Raw genomic sequence first — 8382 nt, forward strand, 5'->3', positions numbered from 1 at the left:
TGTGAGTTCCAGGCCAGGGATATTTGGGTCTCTGTCTCAAAGGGAGAAATAAAGATAGACAGACTGCAGACAGACATTGAGGTTGAGATTGAGGTCTGATTACTGCAGGCCAGTCTCAGGGTTAGGGAGGAACTTTCTCCTGCATAACTTGACTCTTTCCACCTTCCTTTCTGTTCTTATTCATAGATTATATCTACTTGCTTTACACAGACACACACACATACACACACACACATACACACACACACACAAGAGAGAGACAGAGAGACAGAGACAGGGAGACAGACAGAGAGAGACAGAGACGAGGAGAGCGGGGGTTTCCTTTGTGCCCTTGGGTTAGATTCTGAACTTCCTGCAAGAGCTTACAAGCCTTTGTGTAAGCCTTAGGTCCCTTCCCATCACTCCCATGTCATCTTCTCAGGTTGCATCACCATCCATTCGCCCCAAGCATCCGTCAGTTTACTTTTTCAAACACAACTCCCTCCATTGATGGCTTCACGTCTATGAGGTAAACATTTTCTAAGGTGTCCTTTTTAATCCCTCTGTCATTTCAACCATACATTTTAGTTGTTTTAGAGATTGTCAGAAGACTTACAAACAACGTCTTATGAGATTGAGGTCTGATGACTGCAGGCCAGGCTCAGGGTTGGGGAGGAATTTTCTCCCACATCACCGACTCTTTCCACCTTCCTTTCTGCTCTTATTCATAGACTGTATCTGCATGCTTTCCTGGCACATTTGCGTTCACTTTTTTTTGTTTGTTTGGTTGGTTTTGGTTTTTTTCAAGACAGGGTTTCTCTGTATAGCCCTGGCTATCCTGGAACTCACTCTGTAGACCAGGCTGGCCTCAAACTCAGAATCGGCCTGCCTCTGCTTCCCAGAGTGCTAGGATTACAGGCGTGCACCACCACTGCCTGGCTAAACATACTTTTTTAAAAAAAGAACTATTTATTTATTTTATGCATGTGAGTACACTGTCACTGTCTTCAGACACACCAGAAGAGGGCATTGGATCCCATTATATATGGTTGTGAGACACCATGGGGTTGCTGGGAATTGAACTCAGTGCCTCTCCCCAGCTGCCCAAAGCATACGTTAATCATATCCTCACTGCTATTACCTTCCTCTCCACCCACCCCCCAGTGGTCATTATCCTATCTTTGTGTCTTTATCCTACCTTTGTGGTCTCTGACACTGCCCCCCCCCCTTCCCCTGACAGTTTCACCTATGAGAGAAAACACTAGACACTTTCCTCTCTAAGGTTGACTGCTTTAGCTTCATCTATTCTCCTACAAATGGTATGATTTTGTTCTTCTTTATGACTGAATAATACTCCTTCGCGCGCGCACACACACACACACACAAACACCAACATTTCTTTCTCTACCCATTGGACGAGTCTCTATGCTGGTTTCCTAACTTAGCGACTGTGAGTAGAGGAAAGTTTTGACAGATTTGGAATTCTTGGTTGACCATATTTTTCATTTTGCTCTTTGAGTTTGCTGTTACACTGTCTTTCTTGCCCTGTGTCCTCTGGTAGGAAATGGGCTGTTTGTCTTGCCAAGATGCCCTTGAAAGTGGCTGTTCTTTACTGAAGAGATCACCACTGTCTTTCAACAGCTTGATTATCTATCTATTATTCCACTTGTGATTTGTTGGGTTCTCTCTCTCTCTCTCTCTCTCTCTCTCCCCTTTGTTTCTTTTTTTCTTTTTCTTTTTCTTTTTTGGATTTTCAGGACAGGGTTTCTCTGTGTAGCCCTGGCTGTCCTGGAACTCACTTCTGTAGTCCAGGCTGGCCTCAAACTCAGGAATCCACCTGCCTCTTCCTCCCAAGTGCTGGGATTAAAGGCGTGCGCCACCACTGCCCAGCTTCCTTTGTTTCTTTTCTCTTAAAGCAGAGTAAACTAATAATAAGAGTATGCATGTGTGCATGTACATGCACTGGTGTATGCATGCATGCATGTATGCATGTGCATTTATGCATGCATTTGTGGTCTATCTCTGTGTGTGCATGCACGTGTGTATGTGTATGTCTGTACACATGCACATATATGTGTGTGGTATAGGTGTGTGCACATATCTGTGTGTATCTGTGTGCATGTGCATGTCCCCACTCACATTTACACACCACACATAAGGGTGCCCTAGTGTGTGACTGTTAGCCAGATGATAGCCTGCAGGAGTTAGTTCTCTCCTCATCCGTGCCACCTCATCGGAGACAGTGTCCAGGCCAGCTCTCCCACACTCAAACTCTAGGGGCTAGCTTGCTCTTTCCCCTTTCACCAGGGTCTTCTCTGCTGAACTGCCCAGGCAAGATGCAGGGCCTGCTCTCCAAAGTGCTGCAGCTGGCTAAGGGTGGGGTCAGCTTTCCTGTTCTCAGGCCTCTATGTCCAGCTCACCCATGATGCCCAGGCAAGGGTTGAGGCCAGTTCTGTGCATCACTCAGACATCAATATGTGCCCAGGCAGCATGGAGTGGACCAAGGATGTCCACCTGGCCTTTGGTGGTAACAGACCCCTGTTATTGCAGGGCCATGGACCCAGATGTGACCCCCAGTGGCAGCACAAGCCAGGACCTCACCATGGTTCCAGGTGGCATCACCAGCTACTCAGATCAGACTGTTCCTCACTGCCCTGAGTCTCCAGATATGCCTCTCTTCAGGGTGCCCACATTCTTCTGCTTCTCTTTACCTTCTGTTTCTCCACCACTTGCTTGCTCCTCTTAGCAGTGCCCAGGGCCTCTGAGAGTCTAGGTCTTCTCAGAAGTGGTGTCAGGAGTACTACACCTCATCCATGCATTATCACCTCAAGAGATCACCTCAAGCATGGTCTGCGCCCCCAAGCCTGCACAGCACCGGCGTGGTTGTCATCTCAGGCTCCCACTTTTAAGGGAGTGTTAGGTAGGCAGGTAATCATTCAGATGTTCACAGGTCAGAACACTGAGCACAGACTTAGCCTCTCTCCTCTCTGCCGCCTACTGACAGAAACATGACACAGCAGCCACACCTGTGATGACTTTAGGAGCAGATCTAGCTCATAATTTTTAAGCAAAAGTTTGATGGTGTGCCTCATGAATGTTTGGTAAATACTTGCCCATTAAGATTGGACATTTTAAGTAATATAACACTTAGAAAGAAGATCCTTGTCCATCTTCCCACCGGATTTTGTTGCTGCTGTTTGTGGTAACCGTTGACTTAGTGGCACTTATGGGCTAATCCTGTTAACATCTGCATTTTTTTAAATTGTATTGGTCTGTTTTGTGGAGTGGTCAACTCTCGATTAAATGGCTACAATGAATAACTCTGTCAGAGGGCCCCATGCACATACTGAGGTATACCTTCAGAAACCAGCATGGTGGTTGAGAATTTGGCTTTACCCTCATTTTTTCCTTGTTTGGAGCCTTGAGGCATAAACCCACACACACGTGCACACACATAAAAAGGAAAATCATGATGGTAGTTTTTGTTACCAACATTTGATGACTTCTATTGAATAAATGTTTCCTATATTATGTCAACTGGTTAATTTCTAGAATTCTAACATAAAAGTTTATTCTAATGATTTGTTTGTTTGTTTGTTTGTTTTTGTTTTGTTTTGTTTGAAACAGAGACTCGCTATATAGCTCTGGCTGTCCTGGAACTTACTTTGTAGACCAGGCTGGCCTCAAACTCATACAGATCCACCTGCCTCTGCCTCCAAAGTGCTGGGATTAAAGGCATGTGCCACTAGACCCAGCTGATTTTTTAAAATAGTTTTTTCATTAATTAATAGAGAGGAGAGTTTTTTTGGGAGTTCTTATAGATTTCTGGGACACACCCCAGTAGTTTTGAGACAGCATCTCAAAGAACTGGACTAAAACTCTGCATTTTTATGTGTCATGGGTAGTTCTCGCTCAGATCCGGAGAACTGTAAAATATCTTTCCCAATCCCATTCTAAAATCAACTTTCCTGGGCAGCCAAACCAGTGGGGTTTCTCTGAACTCTGGGCTTTTATGGAGGAGCAGGCAAGTACTATAGCAGTCCTTCCTGCTTCCACCACCCCTCCCCTGAGGCAAATAAGCATCCTTAGTCTTAAGAATGCCACCTCCAGACTGTGTAGAAATTGAGGTGCTTAGTTTCCTAAATAGAGTTCTGAACAGTACCGACTGCCTATAGTCAGTCACATGCGCTGCTGGAGAAGATTAAAGGTGGGGGTAATGCACTGTGGCATATTCTAGCCTCTGGGAGACTATTTAAATCACACTGCAAAACGTGTCGAGAAGTCACAACAGCTATTTCTTGTTCTGATTGATCGCTGCCTGAAAATTAACAACCTGTATAACCAGAAACCATGAGTAGCAGTCAGTATTACGTCAATGATGGCCTTTTACTTCTGAAGAGCAATGGATGGATGGATGGAGGGAGGGATGGAGGGATGGAGGGATGGAGGGAGGGATGATGGATGGAAGGATGGACAGACAGACGGATGGACGGACAAACGGATGGATGATGGATGGATGGATGGACAGACGGATGGATGGATGGATGGATGGATGGACGGATGGATGATGGATGGATGGATGGATGGACTGATGGATGGATGGTGAATGGATGGATGGACAGACGGACAGATGGATGGATGGATGGATGGTCACTCACACCCATTGTTTAATATTTGAAGCAGCTCTTACCTGGCACCTTGGAGGTGGTGGGCTGAGCCAAGGTGAAGCTGACTTTCTCCTTCCCAGGCATTGCTGTCAGAAACTCATTGATGTGAACAGTGAAGACAGGCTTTGAACTTTCTGTGAGAAGCCCAAGGCAGGGTGCAACTGACATGGAGTAAGGGGGACGTTCTTGTTCCAGACCAAGGAGAACTGGGAAAAGAGAGAACACAGTATATTCAGCAATGCATTGTGGATGTCAACTTGAGTGTTCTCAACTTGCTTCTTGTTTTGATGTTGCTTTTTTTTTTTAGATTTATTTAATTATTTTATGTATGTGAGTACACTGTAGCTGTCTTCAGACACACCAGAAGAGGGCATAGGATCCCATTACAGATGGTTGTGAGCCACCATGTGGTTGCTGGGAATTGAACTCAGGACCTCTGGAAGAGCAGTCAGTGCTCTTAACCATTGAGCCATTTTTACAGCGCCCCCTCCCTTTAAAGCAGTACAGAAGGATATTCTTGGACAGACAACTATTATGGTGTCTTGGCAGCTGGTGCTCTGAAGAGCTAACAGCATCTACGAGCTCTTTAATTACTCTAAAGATGCTCCCCACCCAGAGATCCTTGTCAGCAGGTAGAATGGAACACACCTGGAAGGCCGTCAGGCACCACTACAATGAGAAAGTTTGTTGTGGAGAGATGAGAGAGAAAAAACAAGTGAAAAGGTTTTGGTGCTATGAAGAGAGGCTGAACTGGAAACTCGAGGGTGGTGAGGAACAGTCTGATGTGAGTAGCCCGCGCTGCCCCCTGAGGCCATGGTGATGTCCAGGCTCACGCTACTGCCAAGGGCCATGTCTAGGTCTATGACTCTGCAGCTGTGGGTGTCTGTGTCATGTCTGTGGCCCACGTTACCACTAATGGTCATGTAGATGTCCCTGGTCTAGGCTGCTGCCTGGGGCCATGTTGATGTCTAAGGGCTGACCAGAGCCGGCCCCAGCCCTTGCCTGGGCAGCACAGTAGAGCTGGTCCTGGTGGCATAGGTGTAGGAGGGCTGGCCCCACCCCTTCCCCTTGCTGGGGTGGTGTGGGAGAGAGAGCCCTGAGGGCATGAGATGGGAGCACTGGCCCCGCTCCTTGCCAGCTGCAACACTGGAGAATATGGACCACACCTCCCCTGGATGCATGGGCATAGGTGAGCCAGCCCTGACGACGTGAGGGAGAGTTGGCCCTGCTCCTTGGCCAGGCAGCATGGGAGAGTTGACCCTGGTGGTGTGTATTCAGGAGAGCTGGCCTCACCCACACCACCAGGGTTGCCAGGTTTGGGCAACATGTGCTTTTACCCACTGACTGAACCATCTTACCGTATCTGCAGTAGCTATCTCTATCGCTGTGATAAAGCACCATGACCAACAGCAACTTCTGCAAGAGTTTTCTTAGGCTTACGGTTTCAGAAGGAGAGAGTCTTTGTGGCAGGTGAGTTTTGGCAGTGGGTAGACAGAATAGGATGTTGAGAGGTCCCACCTCCAACCACAGACAGGAACCAGAAAAGGTGACCTGTAAATGGAGCAAGGTTGTAAACTCTCAAGGCCCGCCTCTCCCAGTGACATGCTTCTAGTAAGATGGCATCTCCTAAGCCTCTCTAAGCAGTCTACCAACTGAGGACCAACTGTTCGAATGCACAAGCCTGTCAGGGACACCTCATCCAAACCATCACAGTGCCTAGTGATCACTGAAGCTCTCAGACCTCATGAGAGAAGCATCTCTGTGCGGTGGACAGCAGTTAATGCAGAAACTTACAAGTGGCCATAGTCTAGGGATTAAGTGTTTGTGCAATGATCAGCCATAAATGGGGCATCTGTATCATACTCTCTTCCCTGCAAGATGCAGAGAGCATTGTAGAAGAGGGACCATACTTATTATTAAGACCACGAGGCTGGGGAGGTTTCTGGATATAGGAGGATGGATGGTCTCAGAATGGCTGGAGTTGTCTGCACAGGATCAAGCCAGCCAACATTCTAGCAGAGCCTCGGACAGGGATGGTGAGCCCCCACACCTAGCTAAGGAGTCATTGACTGTTGGTGATGACTGTTAGGGAAAGAAGAGCCTGTTTTCTTTAGGTGTGTGGTCCCTGGTGGGTAAAGCAGTGGGTGACCCCACAGCCATGCCACATGAACAACACAAACTGAACTCAGCAGCTTATAATTTATTCTTCTGTATGCCAAGTTGTGAAGCAGTTGGGGTAGATCTGGGAGAAGTTAGGGGGAGGAGTAGGGGCAAATATGACTGAAAAGGCATTGTGTGTGTGTGTGTGTGTGTGTGTGAACTTCTCCAATAGCGATTAATAAAAAGGTTTTAGCTTTTTTAAAAAGAACCTGCTTTGCAACTTGGGAGGTGGATGGGGCCGTAGGAGGCTGTATGTGGGAGCAGCTTCCATCTAAGGCTCCCTGGATTGGCCCGTTTGCTTAGTAGTTGTGTGACTGTTGGCAGGTTTCCTAAGATTTCTAATTCTTGGTTGCCTCATGGGGACAGTAAGCATAATGATAGCGCCACATTCACGGGGCTGTTAAGAGCAGTAAACACAGCAATCGAATAAAGCCCCAGCATGTCACCCCATGTGATGTAAGCACGAAACATCCAATACAGGCCGAATATTACAGCAGTGTGGGGAGAAAGTGTTGAGTCTAGAGGCTGCTTGTTGTACAGGGCTGTCCTCTGGGCCAAACAATCCCTAAGCTTCCAGCGTTCAGTCGTGCCCCCTGCAAATCTCATCCCAGTTAAGCTTGCTGACAGTTGACACCCCTTCATAGAAAGAAGAGTGGAAAGGGTCCTGGGACCCTGGATGAACCCGAAGGCGTATCCTCCATACCTGTTGTATCCAGTTCTGCCTTAATTGCATGTGGTCTCGGGGTGGGGCTAGAGCAGTGGTTCTCAAACTGTGGGTGTCGACCCTTTGTCTAAGACCATCTGCATGTTAGATGCATTCATAATGGTAGCAAAATCACAATTGTGAAGTAGCAACAAAAATAATTTTATGGTTGAGGGTCACCACAACACGAGGAACTGTATTGAAGGGTTGCAGTATTGGGAAGGCTGAGAATCACTGGACCAGCATACATACATAGGTAAAGAAAGGATAGTGGAGTAGGCTCCTGTCTGTGTGTCTATGGGAAAGTCTCTGTTGGCTAAAGACTCTATCGTGTTCTGTTCTGGACAGAGCACCCACACTCTTGTATGTAACCCCTCACCTCTTCTCTATAAGTAAGCCCAGTAAACTTGCTGGTGCTCTGGGGTGAACTCTGGTGGAGCTGTACCTTGTTTTGCTCTTGGGAGCCACTTTAGCAACAGTTGGCATAACTGGAAGAATTCACCAAATTGTTGATGAGTCTGGGGAATTGACTCCAAGTTGTGTGGGATTGCAGGAGACATCTTGACACAGTGGTTTGTCCCTATAGGCCTTAAGTGGATAATGCCAAGACCTGTGCAGAGTAGTGAGATTTGTAGCTAAGATGAGCTCATTTGGGGGGGGGGAGTGTCTGTGTGTAAATTCCACTCTTCTGGGTGGTATGGAGTGGGACACCTGTTTGATGGGTGGGGTCTGCTCTGGAAGTGTGGAGATGCTTTGAGAACAGCTGATGGTTTAAAGCAGACATCACAAGCCTTGGGACTATCAATCAGGTCATGGACAGGGGTATCAGTAAGCAGCTGCAGAGGCAGCCTGGCCACTGTGGTGGGTAAGAAA

At 47.3% G+C, this 8382-nt stretch overlaps 1 non-coding gene across 1 annotated transcript; it reads right to left on the reverse strand.

Moving 5' to 3' along the window:
- Positions 1 to 2895: 2895 nt before the first annotated feature.
- On the reverse strand, positions 2896 to 3027 carry LOC127672252 (small nucleolar RNA SNORA17). The gene has a single exon (XR_007974909.1). It is a non-coding gene; the product is annotated as a small nucleolar RNA SNORA17 (small nucleolar RNA).
- Between the last annotated feature and the right edge of the window lie 5355 nt (positions 3028 to 8382).

Source organism: Apodemus sylvaticus, chromosome 21 (genome assembly GCF_947179515.1).
Source record: "Apodemus sylvaticus chromosome 21, mApoSyl1.1, whole genome shotgun sequence".
NCBI lineage: Eukaryota > Metazoa > Chordata > Mammalia > Rodentia > Muridae > Apodemus > Apodemus sylvaticus.